Here is a 12,071-nt window from a genome sequence, read left to right on the forward strand (position 1 = left end):
GGCCACCTTTACCACTGAAGTGGGACTAGCACGTTACACCTATCACTATGAAAGCCCAACAGAGATTGTTCTTCCTATGCCAGCTTAGGAACTTAATATCTCAGGGCGTATCCTGATGAATTTTTACTCAGCCATTATTGAGAGTGTTGTGATCTCCCCTACCACTGTTTGTTTTCCTGCCTCTTCCTTCCTTTCCAAGTCCAGGCTGTAGTGAGTGGCCCACACAGTGGAAAAGATCATTGGCTGTCATTAAAAGACCTGTTCATCACCAGAGCTGGAAAAATTACTGCTGTCTCCACCCACCCTAGCAGTCATCCATTCACCAAATTGCCATTAGGGAGATGCTACAAGTCCATCAGCACCAGGACTACTCGTCATCTCCGAAATTTCTTTCCTGTAGCTATCCAGTTTCTCGACAAAACTCACTCAGTTGTAATACCCTAACCATCCCTGTACAACATCCGTTAAATGGTCTTTCCTGCTTTCCTTAGTCTGTTGATAAATGAGTCTGTTCATATGTTCAATCTATTTATGTTTGATTTTTGACATTTGCACATGTGACCGTTCTGCTAGTTGTTGATCACTCATAGCTGTTTGCACTATTGTCTTGTGAATTGTTGGTTGCTTTATGTTGTCTGTTATGGTAGTGGCTGGTGTTTGATGCTTGGGACTGAACCACTATCAATTCTGGTATGTTTCACACACTGGCAATAAAATGATTCTGATTCTGATAAGATAGACCCTTGGCCTCAGAATCTACCTTGTTATGACCTTGTACTTTAATGTTTACCTGCACTGCACTTTCTCTGTAAACCATAGAAAACCATAGAAACTACAGCACAGAAACAGGCCCTTTGACCCTTCTTGGCTGTGCCGAACCATTTTCTGCCTAGTCCCACTGACCAGCACACGGACCATATCCCTCCATACACCTCCCATCCATGTATCTGTCCAATTTATTCTTAAATGTTAAAAAAGAACCCGCATTTACCACCTCGTCTGGCAGCTCATTCAATACTCCCACCACTCTCTGTGTGAAGAAGCCCCCCCCTAATGTTCCCTTTAAACTTTTCCCCCCTCACGCTTAACCCATGTCCTCTGGTTTTTTTCTCCCCTTGCCTCAGTGGAAAAAACCTGCTTGCATTCACTCTATCTATACCCATCATAATTTTATATACCTCTATCAAATCTCCCCTCATTCTTCCATGCTCCAGGGAATAAAGTCCTAACCTATTCAACCTTTCTCTGTAACTGAGTTTCTCAAGTCCCGGCAACATCCTTGTAAACCTTCTCTGCACTCTTTCAACCTTATTTATATCCTTCCTGTAATTTGGTGACCAAAACTGAACACAATACTCCAGATTTGGCCTCACCAATGCCTTATACAACCTCATCATAACATTCCAGCTCTTATACTCAATACTTCGATTAATAAAGGCCAATGTACCAAAAGCTCTCTTTACGACCCTATCTACCTGTGACGACACTTTTAGGGAATTTTGTATCTGTATTCCCAAATCCCTCTGTTCCACTGAACTCCTCAGTGCCTTACCATTAACCCTGTATGTTCTACGTTGGTTTGTCCTTCCAACGTGCAATACCTCACACTTGTCAGTATTAAACTCCATCTGCCATTTTTCAGCCCATTTTTCCAGATGGTCCAAGTCCCTCTGCAGGCTCTGAAAACCTTCCTCACTGTCTACTACACCTCCAATCTTTGTATCATCAACAAACTTGCTGATCCAATTTACCACATTATCATCCAGATCATTGATATAGATGACAAAAAACAATGGACCCAGCACTGATCCCTGTGGCACACCACTAGTCACAGGCCTCCACTCAGAGAAGCAATTCTCTACCACCACTCTCTGGCTTCTTCCATCGAGCCAATATCTAATCCAATTTACCACCTCTCCATGTATACCTAGCGACTGAATTTTCCTAACTAACCTCCCATGCGGGACCTTGTCAAAGGCCTTACTGAAGTCCATGTAGACAATATCCACTGCCTACCCTTCATCCACTTTCCTGGTAACCTCCTCGAAAAACTCCAACAGATTGGTCAAACATGACCTACCACGCACAAAGCCATGTTGACTCTCCCTAATAAGCCCCTGTCTATCCAAATGCTTGTAGATTCTGTCTCTTAGTACTCCCTCCAATAACTTACCTACTACTGACGTTAAACTCACCAGCCTATATTTTCCCGGATTACTTTTCAATCCTTTTTTAAACAACGGAACAACATGAGCCACTCTCCAATCCTCAGGCACTTCACCCGTAGACAGCGACATTTTAAATATTTCTGCCAGGGCCCCCGCAATTTCAACACTAGTCTCCTTCAAGGTCCGAGGGAACACTCTGTCAGGTCCCGGGGATTTATCCACTTTAATTTTCCTCAAGACAGCAAGCACCTCCTCCTTTTCAATCTGTACAGTTTCCATGGTCTCACTACTTGATTCCCTCAATTCCATAGATTTCATGCCAGCTTCCTTAGTAAATACAGACACAAAAAACCTATTTAAGATCTCCCCCATTTCCTTTGGTTCCGCACAAAGCCGACCACTCTGATCTTCAAGAGGACCAATTTTATCCCTTACAATCCTTTTGCTCTTAATATACTTGTAAAAGCTCTTTGGATTATCCTTCACTTTGACTGCCAAGGCAACCTCATGTCTTCTTTTAGCCCTCCTGATTTCTTTCTTAAGTATTTTCTTGCACTTCTTATACTCCTCAAGCACCTGATTTACCCCCGTTTCCTATATTTCATACAACTCCCTCTTCTTCTTTATCAGAATATCCCTTGAGAACCAAGGTTCCTTATTCCTATTCAATTTGCCTTTAATCCTGACAGGAACATACAAACTCTGCACTCTCAAAATTTCCCCTTTAAAGGCTTCCCACCTACCAATCACATCTTTGCCAGAGAACAACCTGTCCCAATCCACGCTTTTTAGATCCTTTCTCATTTCTTCAAATTTGGCCTTCTTCCAGTTCAGAACCTCAACCCTAGGACCAGATCTATCCTTGTCCATGATCAAATTGAAACTAATGGGGTTATGATCACTGGAACCAAAGTGCTCCCCTACACAGACTTCTGTCACTTGCCCTAATTCGTTACCTAACAGGAGATCCAATATTGCATCCCCTCTAGTTGGTCCCTCTATATATTGATTTAGAAAACTTTCCTGAACACATTTTACAAACTCTAAACCATCTAGACCCCTAACAGTATGGGAGTCCCAATCAATGTATGGAAAATTAAAATCCCCTACCACCACAACTTTATGTTTCCTTCAGTTGCCTGCTATCTCTCTGCAGATTTGCTCTTCCAAGTCTCGTTGACTATTGGGTGGTCTGTAATACAATCCCACTAATGTGGCCATACCTTTCCTGTTTCTCAGCTCCACCCATAAGGACTCAGTAGACAAGCCCTCTACTCTGTCCTGCCTGAGCACTGCTGTAATATTTTCCCTAACAAGCAATGCTACTCCCCCACCTTTCATTCCTCTGCCTCGATTACATCTGAAACATCGGAACCCTGGAATATTAAACTGCCAGTCCTGCCCCTCCTGTAGCCAAGTTTCACTAATTGCTACAACATCATAATTCCACGTGTCAATCCACGCCCTCAACTCATCCACCTTCCCCGCAATACTCCTAGCATTGAAATATATACACCTCAGAAGATTTTTACCACGACTCACACCTTCCTATCAGCGGATTTGCTTAAACTTACAACATCATTTATTTTCACCCCAGCCACACTGTCAGCTCTGGCACTCTGGTTCCCATCCCCCTGCAAATCTAGTTTAAAACCTCCCCAAATGTAGCTGTTACATTTTATTCTGTATTGTTATTGTTTTACCTTGTTCTACCTCAATGCAACATGTAAAGATTTAATCTGAATGAACAGCAGGCAAGTCAACCCCTTCACTGTATCTCGGTAGATTAAAGATTTTTAAGTGATATTTAGGTAGGTACATGAATGTGAGATAAATGGAAGGATTTGGACAATGTCTTGACATTGGTTTGTTTGGTTATTTAATTACTAGTTTAGTTAGTTTGGCACAGCATTGTGGGTCAAAGGGCCAGTTGCTATTCTGTACCGTTGTATCTACATGTGACAATAATAAACCAATTCCAATCATCTTGGCTCACCTCCTGTCTTGCATCAAACATTATCAGACCCATTGAAAATTCTGCTGCCTATTCCTAATTTTTACCATCCCATTAGCTCATTGTTCCTGTACTCAATGACTCTCCCAACTCTACGAGTCCTCAAATTTAAAACTTTCATCCTTGCTTATAATCCTCTCCATTTCTATCTCTTTCATCCTCCTGGATTCCTGAATTTAACCACTTCACCACTGAATCAGAATCACAATCACAACCAGGTTTATTATCACTGTCTTTGATATGTTGATTTGCGGCAGCACTGGAGCAAAGCCATAACATTGCTATATACAGTTTGAGTACCCCTTATCTAAAATTCCAAAATCTGAGAACCTCCAAAATCCAGATTTTTCTCAGTGCCGATATGATGCCACAGGGGAGAAGGAAGGGTCCCAGGTGATGCGCAGATCTCTGCACTCTACAGACTGTTGTGAGAAGTGACCACACGTATGTAATGAACGGAAGTTAATGAAAAATAGAAAAATACTGTATAAAGTGAAAAATGAAGATCTTGATGTTACAGCTATATAGGACCCTAGTCAGACTCCACTTGGAGTACTGTGCTCAGTTCTGGTCACCTCACTACAGGAAGGATGTGGAAACCGTAGAAAGGGTGCAGAGGGGATTTACAAGGATGTTGCCTGGATTGGGGAGCGTGCCTTATGAGAAAAGTTTGAGTGAACGGCCTTTTCAGCTTGGAGCGGCAGAGGATGAGAGGTGACCTGATAGAGGTGTATAAGATGATGAGAGGCATTGATCGTGTGGATAGTCAGAAGCTTTTTCCCAGGGTTGAAATGGCTAGCATGAGAGGGCACAGTTTTAAGGTGCTTGGAAGCAGGTACAGAGGAGATGCCAGGGGTAAGTTTTTTTTAACGCAGAGAGTGGTGAGTGCGTGGAATGGGCTGCCAGCAATGGTGGTGGAGGCAGTTATGATAGGGTCTTTTAGGAGACTCCTGGATAGGTACATGGAGCTTAGAAAAATAGAGGGCTATGGGTAACCTTAGGTAATTTCTAAGTAAGTACATGTTCAGCATAGCATTGTGGGCCGAAGGGCCTGTATTGTGCTTCAGGTTTTCTATGTTTCTATGTTTCAATCGTCTTTTGAAAGAGTTGATTTGTCAGCTTTGGAGTGAATATAGGCCACTCAATGGTGTACTGGTCATGAAACAAGAAAAGATTTATCACGATAAACTGAACTTTTTTCATGCATAAAATGAGTAAACTCCTATTGAAATCGGTGGTGGAAATGAAGCTAATCACAATGCTGTCATGAGTGGTCATTTAACTCCAACAGTCTGTGGAGGACCCACATCAGACTGTGGACTGTGCACTCTATGAGCTTTGTACCAGCTGTAGATGTAATGTAAATGGATTTTGTGTTTAGACTTGGATCCCATCTCCAATATATCCTATTATGTAGATGCAAGTATTTCAAAATCCAAAATAACTCTAAATACAAAACACTTCTGGACCGAAGCATTTCAGATAACAGATGCTCAACCAGTAAGACCAAGGAATTGATTGTGGACTTCAGGAAGGGTAAGTTGAGATAACCCACACAGTCCTCATCAAGGGATCAAAAGTGGAAAGAGGGAGCAGTTTCAAATTCCTAGGTGTCAACATCTCTGAAGATCTATCCTGGGCCCAACATATTGATGCAATTACAAAGAAGGCATGACAGTAGCTATATTTCATTAGGAGCTTGAAGAGACTAGGTATGTCACCAAAGACTTCTGCAAATTTCTACAGATGTACCGTGGAGAGCATTCTAACTGGTTGCATTACCGTCTGGTATGGAGAGGTCACTGCACGGGATCAGACAAATCTGCAGAAAGTTGTAAACTCAGCCAAAGTTCAAAAGTTCAAAGTAAAATTTATTATCAAAGTACCTACATGTCACCACAGACAACCCAGAGATTCTTTTTCCTGCGGGCATATTCAGCAAATCTATAGATTAGTAACTTTTATCAAGGGCACTAGCCTGTCCAACATCAATTACACCTTCAAAATGCAATGACGCAAAAAGAGGCATCCATTATTAACAAAGTCCATCACCCACGACATGTCGTCGTCTCATTACTACCATCAGGAAGGAGGAACAGGAGCCTGAAGACACCCACTCAATGTTTCAGGAGCAGTTTCTTCCCCTCTGCCATCTGATTTCTGAATGGACATTGAACCCATGACCACTATTTTCTCTATTATTATCTGTTACACTGTACTGTTGCTGCAAAGACAACAAATTTCATGACATATGTCAGTGTTATTAAATCTGATTCTGATATTCATTCATAAATCTAGTGACAGAGGACAAAAAGTTGTTCCTAAATTATTGAGTGTGGTTCTGCAGGTTCCTGTACCTCCTCCTTGATTTTGGAATGAGAAGAAGGCATGTCCTGGATGGTGAAGGTCCTTAATGATGGATACCTCCTTCTTGAGGCATTGCCTTTTGAAGATGTCCTCGATGGTAAGGAGGCTAGTGCCCATGATGGAGCTGTCATCCATTGACAATCCCATTTTGTATTTAAGAAGAACAAAGCAGGGGGATCTTGGGATCCAAGCCATAGGTCCTTGTAAGTGGCTGCACTGGTTGAAAGGGTGGAAAAGAAGGCACATGCCATGCTTGCCTTTAGTTGAGGCAGTGAGTTCAAGAATTCAGAAGTTATGTTGCAGCTTTATAAAGCTCTGGTTAGGCGGCATCTGATCATCTCATTACATATGGAGACTGCGGAGGAGATGCAGAAGGGGTTTACTAGGATGCTGCTTGGATTAAACGGTGTGAGGTGCAAGGCATTGTTGGACAAACTTGAGATGTCAAGTGTCAAAGGCTGAGGTTTCTGTGCCTCCTCCCTGATGGTGAGAGTTTGAATGACGGACAGTTGTGCCTCAACCCCTGGCATAACTAAGACAAACTATTCTATGACTCAGAGGACAAGAGCCAAACAAACATTATGCCCAGGCATATAGGGAAATATGAAGACAAGGTAATGGAGACACAAGAGACTGCAAATGCTTGCACCTGTAGCAACACACAACACATTGGACGTACCAGTGTTTTGGCATTGCTCTCAATGTCTCTGTTGTATCTCCTTCTTTGAAATGCTCCTTTCAATCTGCCTCAGTACTGGAGAAACTCAGCAGGTCAGGCAGCACCGGGAAGAAGGGTCCAGATGAAAAGTCTCAGCCTGAAAGCTCTACTGCCCGTTTCCCTCCACAGATGCTGCCTGGGCCATTAAGTTCCTCCAGTGTTTTGCGTGTTGCTCCGGATTGCAGCTTCCCTGACCTTATGTCTCGCCTCGGTATCTCGGCATAATCTTGCTCGCCAGCACTTCTGTGAGACACAGACAGGTTTGGCTTCTATATTCCTTGTTGTGTTTGACATATATAAAGCAGTTTGTAAATATCAGAAGCAAAAAAAAAGAGGGGAGAGCTGATAGAAGTTTATAAGATTTTGAGAAGCATTGATAGAGGAGACAGCTAGTTTCTTTATCCCAGAGCCAAAATATTTAAATAGTAAAGGGCATGCTTTTAAGGTGAAGGCCGCCAAAGGGCCTGTATTGTGCTGTAGGTTTTTCTATGTTTCAAAGGAGGTGGACAGGAAGTTTTGTACACAGAGAGTGGTGGGTGCCTAGAATGTGCTGCCAGGGGTTGTGGTGGAGGCAAATTTGATAGCGACATTCAATAAGTGCATGAATGTGTGGAGAATGAACCATCAAGCTCTTGAACCAGTGGGGATAAATTCATTCAATTTCATTTGCCCCATCACTGAACTACTCCCGCAACCTATGGACTCACTATTATGGACTCTTCATCTCATATATAGGCATCTGTTAGTCTTGTGAGACCGTGGATTTGTGCCTTGGAAGGTTTCTAGGGCTCAGGCCTGTGCAAGGTTGTATGGAAGACTGGCAGTTGTCCATGCTGCAAGACTCCCCTCTCCACGCCACCGATGCTATCCAAGGGAAGGGCACTAGGACCCATACAGCTTGGCAGTGGTGTCATCGCAGAGCAGTGTGTGGTTAAGTGCCTTGCTCAAGGACACAACACGCTGCCTCAGCTGAGGCTCAAACTAGCGACCTTCAGATCACTGGACTGACGCCTTAACCACTTGGCCACGCGCCTTCACTTCATATTCATCTTATATTCCCAATACTTATCAGTAATTTATTTATTATTATTATGCCCACAAGAAAATGAATCTCAGGGTTATATATGGTGACATACTGTATATGAACTTTGAACTCTTTTCCTCTTGTATTTGCAGAGTTTGTTGTCTTTTGCACATTGGTTGTTTGCTCTTCCTGTTGAGTGCAGTCTTACACTGATTCTACCAGGGTTCTTCGATTTACAGTGAATGTCTACAGGAAAACGAATCTCAAGGTTGTATATGGTGACACATACAGTATGTACTTTGATAATATATTTACTTGAACTTTGAATATGGACAAACAAGAGGACATGAGTTGAGAGTTAAAGGGCAAAAGTTTAGGGGTAACACGAGGGGGAACTTCTTTACTCAGAGAGTGGTGGCTGTGTGGAACGAGCTTCCAGCAGGAGTGGTTGAGGCAGGTTCGATATTGTCGTTTAAAGTTAAACTGGACAGCTATATGGACAGGAAAGGAATGGAGGGTTATGGACCGAGTGCAGGTCGGTGGGACTAGGTGAGAGTAAGAGTTCGGCACGGACTAGAAGGGCCGAGATGGCCTGTTTCCGTGCTGTAATTGTTATATGGTTATATCGTGCATTAGAATAGATTATTTTAATTAGTTCAGCATAACATTATGGACCAAAAGGGCCTGCTCCTATGTTATGCGTGCTCTTTAACATCGCAAGTTATATTTTTATTTACTTAGAGATAAAGTGCAGAACAGGCCCTTCCAGTCCAACGAGCCGCTCCGCACAGCAACCCTCATATTTAACCCCATCTTAAGCACAGAACAATTCACAATGACCAATTAACCTACCAACGGTACGTCTCAGGACTGTGGGAGGAAGCCAGAGCACCCGGAGGAAACCCCACATGCAGACAGGAAGGATGTACAATTTTTTTTTACAGAGAGCACCAGGATTGAACTCTGAACTCTGACATCCTGAGCTTTAGTAGCGTCGCACTAACCAATACACTACTGTGGTATCCCAAAGTTGCTGAACATGTGAAGAAATGCCTCCTCTGGCCATTCCAGTAGGAGTCTACCCAATCAGAAACTGTTGGAAATAAAAAATAATAAGGAGCTGTACATTTTGTTTGTAGTAACATTGTGGCTTTAATCCTGTGCTATCACTGGGTATTTAACAGAATAACTGGCCTGTAGTTGCTGTCAGGAAGTGGCCCAAGGCTTTTACATACAGCACTAACAATAATCATTCCCATATGGGCTGCCTAGCACACAGCAAGGTATTTATGAGAAAATAATTCCTCTGAGAGAAAGAAAACTACATGTTGGTACGGCCTCGGTCCACAGCAATCCATCCCAGAATCCAGCAGGCCACAGGGCTCGTTAGCAAACCCCTGTACTGTGTATTGATCTCAGGCAGGGGCCCTCCCTCAGTGATTACCACATCTCAAGGCTGACAGGCTTGACTGGAGGACTTTGATTAGGGGGAGAGACTGGATGAGATGGGCTTGATCCCCCTAGAGTGAATGGCATTGAGAGGAGACCTGATAGTAGTATATGAGAGAATTGATAGGACAGATAGCCAAACGTCTTTCCCCGTGGTAGGGGTTTCAGAAACCACAGGAAATAGTTTTATGGCGAGAGGTAAGAGTTTTAAAGGAGTCAGTAGAGTAAGTTTTTCACAGAGAGTGGTTGATATTTGGAATTTGTTATAGAAGGTGATGGAATCAGATACAATTACCACGTTCAAGAAATCATAGAAGCAGATACATCCCTTTGAGTCTTCCTCACCATTCCATTATAGCTGATTTATTTTCCCTCTCAACTCCATTCCCCTGCCTTCTTCCTGTAACCTCTGATGTCCTTACTAATCGAGAACCTATCAACCTCCACTTTAAATATACTCTATGACTTGTTCTTCACAGTCATCTGCTGCAAACAATTCCATAGACTCACCACACTCTGTTCTAAGGTGATGTCCTTCTCTGCTAATACTGTGCCCGCTGCTCCTAGACTCCTCCACTATAGAAACCTCCTTCTCCACATCAACTCTATCTAGGCCTTTCAATTGTCAATAGGTTTCAATGAGATCATCTCCCATTCTTCTAAACTCCAACAAGTGGAAAACCCCAAGCCAGCAAATGTTAAATATGTTAAAATTTTATTCCCAAGATAATTTTCATAAACCTCCTTTGGACCCCCTCCAATGCTAGGACATTTCTTTAGATAAGGGGCCCAAAACTGCTCACAATACTCCAAGTATGATCTAACCATTGCCTTAAAAATCTTCGATATTATATCCTTGCTTTTATATTCTAGCCTACTTGAAATGAATGTTAACATTGCATTTGCCTTCCTCACCACCGACTTAACTTTCAAGTTCACCTTTATGGAACCCTGCTCGAGGATTCCCAAGTCCCTTTGCACTTCCGATTTCTGAATATGCTTCCCTTTTAGAAAATAGCCTACCCCTTTATTCCTTTTACCAAAGTACACGACCGTACACTTCCCTACACTATATTTGTAGACAGACATTGAAGCAGGCACGGCATAGAAGGAGATGGTGCTAATCCAGGCATTTGGGGGTTAGTGTATATCAGGGGTTCCCAACCTGGGGCTGATGGACCCCTCTGTTAATGGGTGGAGTCCATGGCATGAAAATGATTGGGAACACCTGGCGTAGATGGACAAAATGTTTGGCATGGATATGGTGTTCAATGGACCTTTTTATGTAGATACCTTGAACATGATAGAGTTTGGAGCATCACACAAAGAGCTGGAGGATCTCAGTGGTCGAGCAGCATCTGTAGGAAGAAAGACACTGTCAACATTTCGAGTTGAAACCCTGCACTGTGGCTGAGGGTGGGGGGATGAGATTTTCCAGTATAACTTGCTGACTGCGGAGATGTGAAGACGGTAGCAGAGAGTGGTGACTCTTTGTGTACAGCTCCTAATCAAATATTCCCGTTAGAACTGAAATCCAGTCACAGCCACAAGCAACATTGTTTAAAGACATTAAAAGAATTATTGATCTTCATACATCGCTGTTTTGCTCTCTTTTTGCACTACTTAGTTATCTTTTTTATATTTCTTATTGAAACTTACAGTAATTTTTTATTTATTGCACTGTACTGCTGCCACAAAACATCAGATTTCAGAATACATACAAAATGCTGAAGGAACTCAGCAGGCCAGGCAGCATCTACAGAAAAGAGTACAATCGGACGTTCAGGCCGAGACCCTTCATTATGATACTGAGTCTAGAATAGAGGTACGCTAATGAGGACAGAGATAAGGAGAAACTTCTTAACGTATGGATTCCTCTCACTTGCAGGTCTGTGGAGGTTCAGTGCGTTCATTCAATACAGAGATTGATGCTTCCTGGATACTCAGGGAATCATTGAATATGAAGGGAGTGCAGGGAAATGTCGTTGAGGTAAAGGATCGGGCAGGAATGATGAGCGGTAGAGTTAGTTCTACGTCTGCTCCTTGTCCTTTTCTTAGGTTCTCACGAATATTATTGATTTACACTCTGCCAATGTTCTATTGGTATCTCGCAAAGTTCACTGTGTGAGATGATCCAGGGGTCCAGCTTAGATAAGGTGAAATTCGAGAGGAACCTGTAACTCATCTCCAACTTCAGTGAGAGAGACTCAAAGGTAGATGAGGGAGGTGGTGAGGGGAATGAGGGAGAGAGAGAAAGTGAGAGCGAGAGGGTGAGGGAGTCAACAGTCCAGAGAAAACAATCCACATTTGACCAGCATACTCTCCAATCCA

The 12,071-nt window shown here is 42.8% G+C and overlaps 1 long non-coding RNA gene across 11 annotated transcripts in view; it reads right to left on the reverse strand.

Annotated features, from left to right (window-relative positions):
• The window catches only part of LOC134347806 (uncharacterized), a 293,384-nt gene that overhangs the window by 214,729 nt on the left and 66,584 nt on the right, over window positions 1–12,071 (reverse strand). For 4 of the 11 annotated variants that reach the window (XR_010018266.1, XR_010018260.1, XR_010018263.1 and 1 more), the window contains one exon: window positions 11,034–11,098. The exons of the other annotated variants lie outside the window; for them this stretch is intronic. This is a non-coding gene — a long non-coding RNA (uncharacterized LOC134347806). The remainder of the gene's footprint in view (window positions 1–11,033; window positions 11,099–12,071) is intronic. 11 annotated transcript variants of the gene reach the window in all.

This window comes from Mobula hypostoma, chromosome 6, assembly GCF_963921235.1.
Source record: "Mobula hypostoma chromosome 6, sMobHyp1.1, whole genome shotgun sequence".
In the NCBI taxonomy this organism is placed as follows: domain Eukaryota; kingdom Metazoa; phylum Chordata; class Chondrichthyes; order Myliobatiformes; family Myliobatidae; genus Mobula; species Mobula hypostoma.